This window comes from Tamandua tetradactyla, chromosome X (assembly GCF_023851605.1).
Source record: "Tamandua tetradactyla isolate mTamTet1 chromosome X, mTamTet1.pri, whole genome shotgun sequence".
NCBI lineage: Eukaryota > Metazoa > Chordata > Mammalia > Pilosa > Myrmecophagidae > Tamandua > Tamandua tetradactyla.
The window spans coordinates 32,709,772-32,726,278 of record NC_135353.1 but is presented as its reverse complement, the minus strand read 5'-3'; the positions used below and the strand labels follow the sequence as shown (position 1 = coordinate 32,726,278).

Here is a 16,507-nt window from a genome sequence, read left to right as displayed (position 1 = left end):
CACAATATTCGATCATATGTATACATCATCATTTGCCAATCTACTTCTTATTCAGTGCATCCTTCAGCCACCTGCATTTACTAGGCATCATGTATAATGCCCAAAGTCCACAGTCCATCAACACTCTCAATTTTAGATAATTTCATAGTTCCCAAGAGAAAGATAATCAATAAACACACCCTCACCAAAAAGGAAATCTAAACCTCCCCTTAACATTTGTACCCCCCCCATTATTTATCTCTGCTGTTGCTGTGGTACTGCTGATATTTTCCTGTTAAACATAGCCTGTAGCATGCAATAGCACTTGCCCCCCTATATCCCGAACTTAAACACTCTTTGCACACAAATCATATCTTTGAAGTAGTTCTTGTAAGAACTTATTGATATTTCTAGTGTTAAGCAGTGGGACACATAGGTCTATACCACCCCTTTCAATATTGTTCACCTGCAGTATGGTAATATTACTGATAGACCCACTAGAGAATCACCTTCACATCGATCTATTCCCTTACGTTTGAGTTCAACCTCATTAGCTAACTGTTTACCCATCTCTAGCTTCTATGTATCTCTAAGTCCCCTATATTCTGTATTATAAGCCTCTGATTTTACTTTTACCTGGTCATAAAAGTGGAGTCATACAGTATCTATCCTTTTATATCTGGCTTATTTCACTCAGCATTATGTCCTCAAGGCTCATTCATCTTGTCATGTATTTCAGGACGTCATTTTGTCTTACTGCTGCATAATATTCCATCGTATGTATATACCACGTTTTGTTAGTCCACTGGTCTGTTGATGGGCATTTGGATTGTTTCCATCTCTGGGTGATTGTGAATAATGCTGCTATGAACATCGTTGTGCAAATATGTTTGTGTCACTGCTTTCAGCTCTTCTGGGTATATACCAAGTAGTGCTATTGCTAGGTCATAGGGTAACTCAATATTTAGTTTCCTAAGGAACCACCAAACTGTCTTCCATAGTGGCTGTACCATTATACATACCCACCAGCAGTGCATAAGTGTCCCAATTTCTCCACATTCTCTTCAACATTTATAGTTTCCTGTTTGTTTAATAGCAGCCATTCTTATAGGTGTGAGATAGTATCTCTTTATATTCTTGATCTGCATTTCCCTTATAGCCAATGAAAATGAGCATCTCTTCATGTGCTTTTGAGCTCTGTATTTGCTTTTCAGAAAAATGCCCATTCATATCTTTAGCCTATTTTATAATTGGGTTGTTCTTTTGTCATTGAGTTGTATGATTTCTTTATGTATACAGGATATCAAACCTTTGTCTGATGAGTGATTTCCAAATATGTTCTCCCATTGAGTTAGCTCCCTCTTCATCTTTTTGACAGTCTTTTTGAGGTGCAAAAGCATTTGATTTTGAGGAGCTCCCATTCATCTATGCTTTCTTTTGTTGCTTGTACTTTGGTTGTAAAGTTTAGGAAGTTACTTCCTACTACTAGGTCTTGAAGATGTTTCCCTACATTTTCTTCTAGAAGCTTTATGGTGTTAGCTCTTATATTTAGGTGCTTGATCCACTTCGAATTAATTTTTGTATAGGGTGTAAGGTAAGGGTCCTCTGTCATCCTTTTGGCTATTGATATCCAGTTTTCCCATGCCCATTTACTGAAAAGCCTATTTTGTCCCAGTTTTGTGGATTTAGGGGCCTTGTCAAAAATCAGTTGACACATACATTTAGTGGTCTATTTCTGCACTCTCAATTCAATTCCATTGGTTAATACTTCTATCTTTGTGCCTGACTTGATTTTTTATTTGTGCATGTTTGTTTGAACATCTTTAATTAGTTGTTTCAAGTCCTGTGTTGCATTTGAAGTTTTAGTTTGTTTCTTTGACTGGACCATATCTTTTTTCTTATTATGACTTGCAATTTTTTTACTGTGTTTAGGCTTCTGATTTCTTTGATTAGTTTATTCTAGAGGTTATTTTCACTCTTTTACTAGGGTTTTCTTGTTGATTGTCTTTGTTCTCTAATTATTCTTTGGTGTTCAGTTCAACTAATTGTAGACCTCAAACACTGCTTCACTTTAACTGATCAGAATTTTTCAGTTCTAGTTTTTCTGGTTCTTGCCCTTCCTATATGGAACCTTTGTATTGAGGAGGGTCTCCCCACATATGATTGACTCCAATCAGATTTTCCCAGATTGGACAGGCCCAACTTTCAGGAGAAGGGAATAATCAGTATCAAGTTTCCCTAAAGATGAGACCCAGAAGGTTGTCTAACTTTCCTGTGAAGCCTCTAAATTCTGTGCTTTCCCTATCCTCTGTGGCAGGTGCAGTTTGTCAGTCCATAGCTCCCCACTGGCATAAAGTGCTACAGTGCCTTTAATTCTCTGAAGACCATGTCCCTGCCAGCAGCATGGTTGAGATGGTAGCTGAGATAGAAGGCAAGATTAAGCTGTTTCAGTTTTCCAGCACCTGGGATCTGAATTCTCTGAGTGAGGTCTTCTACTTGAGCTGGGCTTGTCCCCCCCTCTCCCCCACTCATTTTCTCAGGGAAGATATGCCCTTTAGGGAATTAACTCCTTCGTTTGACTACTTTGTCTCTTTACTATTGCCTGGGTCAGTGGTGACAATTGAAAATGACTGAGGCTTTCTCTAATTAGCTATTTAGAGTAGTTAAAAATATAAAAAAGAAAGAAATCCCATTTTAGAGCCAGTTCTCAGCCCCCAAGGTTCACAAGTCAGGAGCCAGAGTTGATAGCCAGCTCTATGTGCCCCTTTTCTTGGGGCCCAGCCCTTTTACACTATTCTGAGCTCAGATGATTTCAAAACCCTTTTTTTTTCTTCTATCAGCCCTTCCTCCTCTCTGCTGGGAGAGTCCTCAGGATTCCTTTCCTGCATGCTCTGGATTTATCTGTGCTCAGAGCTTGTATTCAGAAGTCCAAACTTGTTCATTAATAGCGCAATTGGAGTTTGGTTGAGCTACCTTCCCGTGCTCCTAGAAGAGACTGTTTTTTTTTTCCCATGGGGAAGTGACTCCAATACAGCCTATTATGCCAGTAGGGGAGGGGTGACAGCCTCCACAGTTTGGGGCTTTCCTTAAATTTCTGCACTGTGATCTCGGCCCTTCTACCCATTTCAGACTTGTGTATGATGTGTGTTTAGTCACAGATGTCTCCCAAATCATTGTTACAGCAGTTCCTGTCGGCTTACTAGCTGCTCTAGGGGACTAACTAAATTTCACAACTCCCTACACCACTATATTGCCCTGCCTCCATTACACCTTTAACTTTGTCATTGATTCTAACTGCAATTTATAATACCTGTATTTCTTTTTGCTCTGTATCCAACTTCTTAAATAGTTTTGTGAGATATCTTCACATACATACAGTCCACTCAAAGTATACAATCAATGGCTCACAATATCATCACATAGTTGTATATTCATCACCATGATCATTTTTGGAATATTTACATCACTCCAGAAAAAGAAATAAAAGAAAAAAGAAAAAAAATGTATACATCCCATTCTTCTTATCCCTCCCTCTCATTGACCACTAGTATTCCAATCCATCAGTTTTCTTATCCCTTATCCCCCCTATTATTTATTTATTTTTTATCCTTATTATTTTACTCATCTGTCCATACCATGGATAAAAGGAGCATCAGACATAAGGTTTTCATAATCACACAGTCCCACTGTAAAAGGTATATAGTTATATAATTGTCTTCAAGAACCAAGGCTATTGGATCACAGTTCAACAGTTTCAGGTTCTTCCCTCTAGCCACTCCCATACACCATAAACTAAAAAGGGACATCTATATAAAGCATAAGAATAACCTCCAGAATAACCTCTCAACTCTTTGAGATCTCTTAGCCCCTGAAACTTTATTTTGTCTCATTTTTCTCTTTTCCCTTTTGGTCAAGAAGGCATTCTCAATCCCATGATACCAGGTCCAGGCTCATCCCAAGAGTCCTGACCCACGTTGCCAGGGAGATTTACATCCCTGGGAGTCATGTTCCATATAGGGGGGAGGGTAATGAGTTCACCTGCCCAGTTGGCTTAGAGAGAGAAGGCACATCTGCACAACAAAAGAGGTTCTCTGGAGGTGACTTTCAGGTATAATTATGAGTCAGCTTACCTTCTCCTTTGCATGAATAAGTTTTGTAGAGTCAACCCCCAAGATCGTGGGCTCAGCCTATTGAATTCGCTGTCCCTACTGTTTGTGAGACTATCAGGAATTCCTCAGATGAGGAAGTTTAATATCCTATCTCCCCAGTCCCTCAAGAGGACTTTGCAAATACTTTTTTATTCTCTACCCAAATTACTCTGGGATGTATTGGGGCATCACACTAACCTGTACAAACCCACAAGATATACACCCTATTCAAGATTCCATGTAATTATGGTGTTTGAATAAACTGACCATACAAATTTAATTAGATTATGCACTACCCAAAATATAAATTTTGCACAAGGTGAGTCTTAATCCTTTTACTGGAGTCCTTTATGAGAAGTTAAAAGACAGAAAAAGCCAGAGAGATCAAAGTAAAGGCCTGAGAGAAGCTGAAGAGTGAGGACTCACAAAGCTCAGAGAGGAAGCCACTGAAGCCAGAAGCTGAAAGCAATGAAACCCAGGAGAGAAGGACTGGTAGACACTAGCCATGTGCCTTCCCATGTGACAGAGGTGACCCAGATGCCTGCAGCCATTCTTCAGAGAAGATATTGTCCTGTTCATGCCTTAATCTGGTCATTTTCACAGACTTAGAAGTATAAATTTGTAAGCTAATAAATCCCCGTTGTAAAAGCCAACCCATTTCTAGAATATTGCATTTCAGCAGCTTTAGCAAACTGAAACACCAACCTTCATCATTTCACATCTCATTTCCTATAAAATTGAAAATTTTTTAAATGTAAAATTATCTCATAAAATGTATAATTCATGTTTTTTTCATCATATTAGTGTCATGATCAAGACATGCTAATGGCGCTATATTACCTACTATGTGAAGCCTAAGCTTGGTATTCATAGTCCCCCATAATCTGGACCCAACTTGCCTAATCAGTCTTTTAACTCCCTATGCACATCATGCTTATTTCCCTCTTTGAGACCTGTTTCTCCTATTCCCCCATTAAAATATTTTTTACCTTCACCCCCTCTTGTCCAAAAAAATCCCATTAAAATATTTCTTACCTACCCCCCACCCACCTCTTGTTTATATTTCAAGGTCCTGCTCGAGTTTCGTGAATATGACTAGTACGGCTCACACTGACATCTCTTGCCCTACTGCATTCTTATCATTACCTTCCAGGTTATCAGTAAGTGGTATTTCTTATTTTTGGATTTAAAACATATGTATGTATATATACATATACATACATACACACACATATATATATAGTTCAGAATTCTCTTTCTGTCTTTTTTTCTTTCTGTTTTATTTGAAAAGTTGTGGATTTATAGAAAAATCTTACATAAAATACAGAGTCCCCATATACCACCCTGTCGTTAACATCTTGCATTATTGTGGTATATTTGTTATAATTCATGAAAGAACATTTTTATAATTGTATGATAACTATAGTCCATCATTTATAATAGAGCTCACTTGTGTTGTACAATCCTATTTTGTATAATTTTATCTGAGTAACATATATACAACTTATTATTTTCCCTTTTAACCAAAAAATATGAAATGCTTCAGGAATTTTCATGTCCTCCTGTGCAAGGGCCATGCTAATCTTCTCTGTATCCTTCTCTGTATCCAATTTTAGTATATGTGCTGCCAAAGTATGCACCAACTGGTATTATATTTTGCATGTACTTATGCAATTGTGAGCTTATTGACACAAATATACATTTCTATTTCCCTCAGCTTGTAGGACATAGTACTTGTTTATTAATATGTCAGACTCCTAAAGTAGGAATCATGGCAGGTTGTGGGGGGGAGCAGAAAGGTTAGATATCAAGGGAAGACAAAATGGCTAGAATAATGTAGGACAATTAGTTTAAATCAATGTTTTACAAACTGTGTTACCTGGATCAATAGCATATACATAATTTAGGATGCCTAAAAAAAAATGCAGATTTCTGAACCCAGTATCAGAACTAATGAACCAGACTCTGAAGCCAAGGAACCTGAATTTATAAAGGTAAACCAAATGCTTCTCATACATGCCAAATCTGAGAACCACTAGCCTAGGTGAAGAAGGCAGAATGTTTAAAGGGAACAAGTAGCTGTCCTTATGCTTACCGGGTGTTTTAGTTTGCTAAATGCTGCCAGTATACAATATACCAGAAAAGGAATGGCTTTAAAAAGGGAATTTCTTAAGTTACAAGTTTACAGTTCCAAGGTCAAATAGATGTCCAAACTAAGGCATGCAGAGAAAGATACCTTGACTGAAAAAAAGGCCAATGGCTGTCATATGGAAAGGCACATTGCTGGCATCTGCTGGTCCTTGTTCTCGATTCTGTTGCTTCCAGCTTCTGATACTGGGGTTTCTTCTCTAAGCATCTGTGGGCCTTTACTTAGCTCCTATGGGATATAACTCTATGTTCTAGCTTGCTTTGCATCTCATGGGAAGGCACATGCTGCTGCTCTCTGAATCCCAAAAGTCTTGTGTTTAAGCATCTGCTCTATCAGCACTCCAAGCATTTTCAAATGTATGTGTCTCTGTTGTGTCTGAAGTAACTGTGTTTTCTTCAAAATGTCTCCCCATTTAAAGGACTTTAGTAAACTAATCAAGACCCACCTTGAACGGGCAAAGCCATATCTTCATCTAATCAAAAGGCCACACCCACAATCAGGTGAGTCACATCTCCATGGAGTAACCTAATCAAAAAGTCACACCCACAAATGAGTGAGCCAATCTCCATGGAAACAATCTAATCAAAGGTTTCCACCCTACAATATTGGATCAGGATTAAAGGACATAGGTTTTTTGGGGACACACAATACTTTCAAACTAGCACACTAGTGACATGTACTTGCCATCAAGGCCAACAATAGAATGAAATGTTTTCACACTACTATAATATTCTTCTATGTGATTCTCCTTCAACACATTCCTTTGAGCACAACAATTCTCTCTTCCATGTCAAGATTATTTCAAGCTCTACACCACAAACATAGGCTGGATAGTATAAAGTCTCTTGAAGAACAGAAATGTTGTGGCATTCCAAGGAAAGATAACTGAGATGGCTAGCTTGTCTTGACTCACTGTGTCTGGGAAGTCAAATCAAACCAGAGACATGCTACAGGTTCCTGAAATTCAAGTTTACTAGCATTGAAGGAGAAAAACAACAACTCTGAGAACTAGTTCCTTAAGCTTTTAATTGGAACCAAGCAAGAGTTAAAACATGTAGCTGTGAACCTTCTCACTAGCTCACAGTGAGCAGCATTTCTGGAGTTGAGTACTACAGAAGCAAGGTAACAAAATTAGATACAATTGAGGGAAAGAAAAATGCACAAAAGTCCTTGAATTAAAATGAATTGAAACCTTCTGGGAGAAAAGCTATTTGGTAAGCTCCATTAAGTCTATTGTAGATAGCTTTATTTGACAAAGCAGCATCCTGGCATGTGGAACAGGAAAGAAAATAGCTATAAGATGATCTGTCAGGGAGTTTCCAGTCTCTAAACGGATAAGATTCTGTGCAGTAGCCAATACAGCTTTTAACTCAAAAGAGATACAGAAGCAAAATGCAATTATACAACCTCAGTAAATGCATTCAATCTGAATTTTCCATGCACCCCTCTCCTCCCCCAATAAGTCTTCACACTCAGTAATTCATCAAGTGGATGCTCAAACTTACGGTTGCATTTATTTCATGGTACCACTCACTGGAGAAACACTGTACACAGAGAGTAGATACTAAAGTGTAGATAATCCTACAAGACAAAGATTTTCAGCTTTAAAACATCCTGTCTAAGCACCTAAAAAAAGTCCAAATAGCTCAATTATTATTAAACGCTTTTGTTTATTTTGGCTATACATTCACAGTGTTAATTTGCAGTAATTAGTTCACAGTTCTGAAAATGCTAATTATCCGCTGATGAAAAAGGGTTTCTTCAATATAGAAGGCAGTTTAGACCTCTAGCATATGGCAAAAATATAGGAAATGCAGATGTAATAGTTAATGAATGCCCTCAAAAAGTCTGACTTGGTGGTTATCTTTCCTTAAGAATTCTGTTCATGGAGGGAAGATTCTAGGACTACTCAAGTGACTATAGAACTGCTGGCTTCAATATGCAAGTAATAGAACCAGGAGATTTGAATTATCTGTATCTTACACACACATACACATTTATTGAGCAGGTATTATGTTACTGAGCATTTACTATGTGCCAGGCGCTACAGTGGTTCTACTGAACTATTAGCTCATCAAGGGCAGGGACATTATATCACTGTATCTCCAATGTCCAGCACCTGCTGGCATATAATAAATATGGAATAAATAGTTGGACTCAGTTAACCATCCCAACAACTATGTTAGATATTTTTTATAACATACTTCTTACAAGTGAGAAAGCTGAGGCTTGGTGGGGAAGAAGTCCCTACTAAGTTAAGAAGGACAAAGCTAGGACTAGAACTCAGGTGTTCTAATTTTAAGCCCAGTGCTTTTCCCACTGTAACTTACTGACCTCAAACAGCGTCTTAAATAGTTTGCCTGAAAACGCGGCTTTCTGGCTGATATTTTATTCCCCCCAATGGTAATAGCCCTAAAATTTTTATTATGGAATTGAAGGGTGGGGTGTTGTCATACTGTTCAACAAGTTTGTCTTATGAATACCACTAGAGACCACACTGTGGCCTCTGCATCACACTGAGGTCCTGATTATACCTATGCAAGAGCAAAAGCCTTTCTCCAGACAATTTTGGACTCTTATTTGGTTCCAATACATGACCAAGTAACCACAACGCAAGGCAGCAGATGGGAAAATTATCATATGTTGCAGATATTTCCCTTTCATTTGTAGATTCTCATTTAACTTTGTGATTTTTATAGAAACATTTCATCTTTATGCATTCAAATTTACCAAAAAATTATTTTATGATTTTTAACTTTGGTGACCTTCATCCCCAAATTATATAACCAACCACTATATCTTCCATATTTTACTTTTTTCTTTATTAGGGAATTATGGGTTTACAGAAAAATCATGTGTAACATACAGGATTCCCATAAACTATCATATTATTAACAACTTGTATTAGCATGCGTTTTAGTTTGCTAATGCTGCTGGAACACAATACACCAGAAACGGGTTGGCTTTTTTTTTTTTTTTGTATGCTGTATGGCGGGGTCAAATTTCATTCTTTTTCCATGTGAGTATCCTGTTACTGCAGCACCATTTGCAAATTTTTTGTTTGTGGTTTGTTTGTTTTGCTTGTTGTTTATTTTTTTGGGAAGTGCATGGGCCAGGAATCAGACCTGGGTCTCCTGAAAGGCAGGTGAGAATTCTACCACTGAACTACCCTTGTACCCCATGGGTTGGCTTTTATAAAGGTGATTTATTAAGGGACAAAATTACAGTTCTATGGCCTTAAAAATGTCCAAACTAAGACATCCAGAGAAAGATACCTTGACTCCGAAGAAGGGCTGAATGCATTCTGGGATTTCACAGTCAGTTGGGAAGGTATATGGCTGGTGTCTGAAGTCCTTCCTCCTGGTTCATTGCTTTGTGCTTCTGATTCCAGTGGCTTCCTCTCTAAGCATCTGTGGGCCCTCACTTAGCTTCTCCAGGTCAAAACTCTGGATTTTGGCTTGCTTAGCATCTCAAGGGATGGCACATGGCAATGTCTTCTGGGCTCCTCTCCCAGCTTCTGGTTTCAAAAGGTTGACACAGATCCTTTGGGTCCTTCTGGTGTTCTCCTCTGCATCTCCAAATATCTGTATCTGCTCTCTTAAGGACTCTAGTAAACTAACTGAAATCTGCCTTGAATGAGCAGAGTCAGAGCTCCATCTAATCAAAAAGTTACACCCACATTGTGTGTGTCACAGGTTCCATCCTATAATATTGGATCAGGATTAAAAGAATATGGCTTTTCTAGGGTACATAACAGTTTCAAAGCAGCACAGTACCAAACATTTGTTACAATTAATGAAAGCACATTTTATAATTGTACCACAACCACAGTTCATGGTTTAACTTAGGGTTCAATGTTTGTGTAGTGTAGTTCCATGGATTTTTTTTTTTTTTGGCATGGGCAGGCACCAGGAATCGAACCTGGGTCTCCAGCATGTCAGACGAGAACTCTGCTTACTGAGCCAGCTTGGCCCACCCAGTTTCATGGATTAAAAAAAAAATTACTCTGTTACCATATATATAATATTTCTTCTTTTAATCAACACAGATATATCTTTCAGTGCTTTTAATTATGCTCACAATGTTGTGAAACCTTCACCACCATCCATTACAAAACATTTCCATCATTGCAAAAAAAATCCTGTGTATTTTAAGCCTTAGGTTCCTATTTCCTACCCCCAGACTGGTAACCTTTTCTTTTGCTATATGTATATTTTATTTAAAAAATTACATTTTAAATTCATCTGTAATTAATAAGTAAGGAATAAGTTACATAGGGATTATATTAGTCAGGGTTCTCTAGAGAAATAGAACCAATAGGAGGCATCTATAAATAAGAAATTTATAAAGGTGTCTAATGCAACCATGGGAATGCAAGAATCCAAAATCTGCAGGGCAGGCTGTGAAGCTGGCAACTCTGAAAAAGGGTCTCAGCAGACTCCACAGGAGAGGCTCACTGGCTGAAGAAGCAGTGAAAAATCTCAATCCTTCCTTAAGAGTCTTCAACTAATTGAATCATCTTGTTTGTGGGAGAAGCATGCCTTAGTTGATTGTAGATGTAATCAGAGGCAGCTGCAATCAATTGACTGATGATTTAATAAACCAGCCACAAAATATCCTTGCAGCACCTGTTAGACCGGAGCTTGCCTGACCAGACAACTGGTCATCACCCAGCCAAGTTCACACTAGAACCTAACCATCACAGTCCACCCCTTGACAACCTGACAACTATACACATCACGTTGAAACATACATAATTTCTAAGCAGAACACAATAACAGACATATGTTTTGCCTAACAATATTCGACTGTCTTGCAGAAAACCAGAAACACACTAAATCTCTCCTGAATAGGGTACAAATCCTTAGGTAACTTTCACTCTTAAACTTGATATCCTATAACTTAAATACTATAACATGAACAACACAATCTATGTCATTTGGTAAGAGGAAAACAATGTATTTGCTTTACATACAAGTACAAATATACTCCCAACAAAACAAGAAGGAAATATTCATACCATCACAGTCCTCGTTTCTATAACTGGTTACATAGTTGTAGTTTACATTTACCATTGCCTTATTCCACTATCCATTCCATGTTCCTTTTATGCTCAGCAAGCACTTCAGATGGCTGTGGTTCTTTTCCTGGTTGGGTGACTGATACCTTCATTCTTGAAGTTTCTGGGCCATTGGTAGTCCAGTCTGGATTGGGTTGTTGCAGTTTCCATTGTCATAGGGTATGGTAGTACTAAGAGATGCCCTGGGGGAATCTCCTACATTCTAGGAAAACTCTTCTTTACCTCCATTGTGTAGTTGCAGTCCTATTTTCCCTTGATAGTCAGGATCAATCACCCCAGCCAGTATAGTAATTCTGTTCCTTGCCTGTTGATTCAGAGGCATAAGACCCAAAGTGGCCAGGTGGCTGTCTTAACTTCCAGTTCAGTGGAATCATTATTGTGTCTCCTGGTAGGGGCACTCCTCCTTTTGGAACCAAGACATGTAAACCAGCAGAGTTTAACGTTTTAGGGAAAGGAGGCAAAAATTTTTTTAGTGGATCACTAGGGGTAATGGTGAGTGGTGCCACTCCCATTTCTACCAGGCTATGGGAGAAATAGCACCATAGACTGGACACTGATTCAGAGCACACAGTCTCCTGGAGAATACTGCCCCAGCCCTGCAAAATATTGCCACCTAGTTGGTGCTGTAATTGGGTCTTCAAAAGGCCATCCACTGTTCTATCAACTCAGCTGTCTCTGGATGATGGGGAACATAGTAAGACCAGAAAATTCCATGAGTATGTGCCCATTCCTGCACTTTATTTGCTGTGAAGTGGGTTCCTTGATCAGAAGCAATGCTGTGTGGAATACCATGTGGAATACCATGATGGTGGTATTCTGTAAGTCCACTGATGGTAGTTTCGGTGGAAACGTTGTACACAGGGAAGGGAAACCCATATCTGGAGAATGTGTCTATTCCAGTCAGAATACATTGCTTGCCCTTCCATGATGGAACCAGTCCAATGTAGTAAATCTGCCACAAGGTAGCAGGCTGATCACCTTGGGGAATAGTGCCATATCAGGGACTGACTGGGGGTCTCTGTTGCTGGCACGTTGGGCACTTAGCAGTGGCTGTAGCTATGTTGGCCTTGATGAGTGGAAGTCCATGCTACTGAGCAGAAGTCCAGCTGCTGAGCTCATGTATAACCTCCATCCCTTCCATTGTTCATGAGCCCAGTGGGCAATGGAAGGAGTGGCTGGGGAAAGAGGATGACTTGTATCCACAGTATGGGTCATCTTATCAACTTGATTATTAAAACCTTCTTCTACTGAAGTGACCCTCTATTGAGCATTCACATGGGACACAAACATCTTCATATTTTTTGCCCACTCAGAAAGATCTTTCCATATACCTCTTCCCCAAGACCTCTTTGTCACCAATTTTCCAATAATGTTCCTTCCAAGTCCCTAACCATCCAGCCAAACCATCAGCAACAGCCCATGAGTCAGTATACAAAATACCTCTGGCCAGTTTTCCTTCCAAGCAAAATGAATGGCCAGGTGCACTGCTTGAAATTCTGCCCACTGGGAGGATTTCCCCTCATCAGTGTCCTTTAAGGACACCCCAGAAAAAAGTTGTAGTGCTATAGCTGCCCACGTCTGGGTGGTAGGTGCATATTGTGCAGAACTATCTATACCCAATGTGGCAGGAGTGGGGGCTATGGGCATTTGGGCCACTTCCTCATGTAACTTGTGCCTTCAGGACCTGGTTGAGTCCTATCTCTTCTATACCATTTCCACTTTATGATGGCGTGCTGCTATGTACACCCCAACTTTATGGCTTAGTGGGTCAGACAATGCCCAGCTAATGATAGGAAACTCAGATCTCATGTTAAGTTGTAACACATAGTTCCGTCTCTTCTAAGGCCCAGTGCCAGGCCAAAAGCTGTTTCTCAAAAGGAGAATAGTTACCTGCAGCAGATGGTAAGGCTTTATACCAAAATCCTAAGGGTCTGAGTTGTGTTTCTCCTATAGGGGCCTGCCAAAGGCTCCTGACAGTATCTCTATTTGCCACAGACACTTCCAGCATTATTGAATCTGCTGAATTATATGGCCCAAGTGGCAGAGCAGCTTGCACAGCAGCTTGGACATGTTACAGGCCTCCTCCTGTTCTAGTCTCCACTCAAAACTAGCAGTTTTTCTGGTCACTTGGTAAATAGGGTGGAGTAGCACACCCAAATGAGGAATATGTTGTCTCCAAAATCCGAAGAGGCCAACTAGGCATTGTGCCTCTTTTTTGGTCATAGGTGGGGCCAGATGGAACAGTTTATCTTTCACCTTAGATGGGACATCTCAACATGCCCCATACCATTAGACACCTAGAAATTTCACTAAGGTGAAGGGCCCCCGTATTTTTGTTGGATTTATCTCCCATCAACTGACATGTAAATGCCTTATATATCTGCGATTTCTTGCTCACTATGTCCAATCAACATATCATTAATATAATGGACCAGTGTGATATCTTGTGGGAGGGAGAAACGAACAAGTTCTCTGCAGACAAGATTATGACATAAGCAGGAGAGCTGATATGCCCCTGAGGAAGGACAGTGAAGGTATACTGCTGGCCTTCCCTGATGAAAACAAAGTGTTTCTGGTGGTCCTTACTAATAGCTATTGAGAAAAAAGCATTTGCTAGATTAATAGCTGCATACCAGGTACCAGGGGATGTGTTGATTTGCTAAAGCAATGAGCTCACATCTGGAACAACAGCTGTAATTGGAGTTACCACCTAGTTTATGATAATCCACTGTCATCCTCCAAGACCCATCTGTTTTGGGCATAGGCCAAATAAGAGAGTTGAATGGGGATGTGGTAAGAATCACCACCCCTGCATTCTTCAAGTCCTTAAGAGTGGCACAAATCTCTGCAGTCCCTCTAGGAATCCAGTAATGTTTCTGATGCACTATTTTGCTGGGTAGGGGCAGTTCCAGTGGCTTCCACTAAGCCTTTCCTAACATAATAGCCCTCACTGCATGAGTCAGGGAACCAATGTGGGGATTCTGCCATTTGCTGAGTATGATGATTCTAATTACGCATTCTGGAACTGGGGAAATAACTACAGAATGGGTCTGGGGATCCACTGGATCCACTGTGAGTTGAATCTGGGCTAAAACTCCACTGATCATCTAACCTCCATCAGCCCCTACTCTGACTGGTGGACCAAAAGTGACATTTAGGGATTCCTGGAATTAGTGTCACTGCTGAGCCAGTGTCTAGTAATCCACAAAATATCTGATCATCTCCTTTTCCCTAGTGCCCAGTTACCCTGGTAAAAGACTGTAGGTCTCCTTGGGGAAGGCTGTAAGGAACGTTGGGCAGGGTAAGAGGTCTTTCCCCAAGAGTACCTGGCCCTCCCCTTATCTAAGGGGCTCTGGATCTGTAAACTGTCTCAAATCAGGGGATCCTGACTCTGTTTTTGTAATTCAATTATTACTTCTGTCCACTTGACCTAGAATTCTTCTGCTTATACAGTTCAAACAAGAATTTAGTAGACTACCCATCTATTTTACTTCTAAGTTCCCCATGATCTACTATCCAATGCCAAAGTCTCTGCAGGTCCGATTATTTTGACTGCTGCTTTGAATCTGTTGTCCATTATGGTGGCCACACCCACGTTGTCTATGGTGATTAACTGTCATTACATGGCTTATGCCAATTTCGGATCTGATAATCCCCATTCTGCTTAAGGACTCCAACTCAGTGCCAGCAGTTACTACAGTAGTATCTGACCTACAGAGAAGGGCAACTACAAAGCTCATCAGGGATGGTGGAGCTGGTCTCACAAATTTATTTCTCAAATTTCTGGTAAAAGATGTGTTCTCTGGACATTCCTGGGGGTGTAAGCAGGTCTTCCATGATGAATCTACTCTAACATTTCAATCTCTCCAAGCCTCCAGATCCCCTCATCTACATTATACCAGGGCAGTTCTGGCATTTTGACTTCAGGTAACGTCAGCTACCTTTTGATCCATGTTTCAGCCAACCATCCAAAGAAACAGTTAATGCCCTTTCTTACCCCTGGGGCTACAACATTGAATGTAGAATCTCTGCTTAGTGGGCCCATATCAATAAATTCAGCTTGATTCAACTTTCTATTCCTTCCACCATTATTCCACCCTTTAATATCCATTCCCATACATATTCCCCTGATTTCTATCTATATATATTGGCACTCATGCAGTTCTTTTGGAGTATGATGTACTTCCTTATGGGCAATACTTTGTACCTCACCTTTCAGGGCCTGTTGGTACTTTAGTTATATTTCTTGAAGAAAAGAGGGGTGGTGGTGGTGGGTCATGAAAAGAATTGGAAGTGTCTTTCAAGCCAAGTACCTTTTGTTGCTGTTTCATCTGTGAAATAGGATTAATTCCTCCAGACAGAGGAGTGAGGACTGTTTCCCCAGGGGATGTGGTTACAGGTTTAGCAGGTACTGAAGAGTTAATCTGTTCAGGTGGAGGTTGGATGGTAGACTCCTCTGGGCATACAGGAGGCTGGGAAGCTGTTTCCTCAAGGCAGGCTGGAGACTGTGTGGCTGCTTCCTCAGGGCAGGCTATAGTTCTGGTGGCTGTTTCCTCAGGGTGGGTCTATATATCAAAGACTCAGCAGCTTCCAGGATTTCCATGTCCCTACTGCCATCATTACCAAGCCATGTGTCCCCATCCCAAGTTTCAGGATCCCATTCTTTTCCAATCAAAGCCCTTACTTTAACAGCAGACACTTTGCAAGGTTGAGATTTTACTTTACATTGTAAATCTGCTATTTGCACAATGAGACTCTTTGTCTGGTTTTGAAAGATCTCAAGTCTGTAACCATAAGAAATAAGATTTTCTTTCAGGGAACACATGAAAACTTTCACACCTTTCATATGGTGCTTAAATTGCAAATTTGAAGCCTCAGCTCATTCCTTTCCTTCATAACATATCTAGCATATCTAACAACAACCAGCCAGTGTCATCATACCACTTAATTCCACAAAACTCAGTTAGATGTAAAAAGCACTCACACACAGAGCCTTGCTTCTTATAAGCATACAGTTAGAATCAAATGGGGATACTTTGCATATCTCTATTGCCAGTTCATGCCATGGACTGTCAGTGCCATCTTGATTATTGGAAATAGAGTCATTAGTGCCTTTGAGTTTAATCAGAGTAGAAACCCAATTGCAAAAAC

The 16,507-nt window shown here is 40.0% G+C and overlaps 1 protein-coding gene and 1 pseudogene across 14 annotated transcripts in view; both read right to left on the bottom strand.

Moving 5' to 3' along the window:
* The window catches only part of ENOX2 (ecto-NOX disulfide-thiol exchanger 2), a 459,417-nt gene that overhangs the window by 41,503 nt on the left and 401,407 nt on the right, over positions 1-16,507 (bottom strand). The gene's annotated exons all lie outside the window — the stretch shown is intronic.
* On the bottom strand, positions 5,654-5,767 carry LOC143672326 (U6 spliceosomal RNA; annotated as a pseudogene).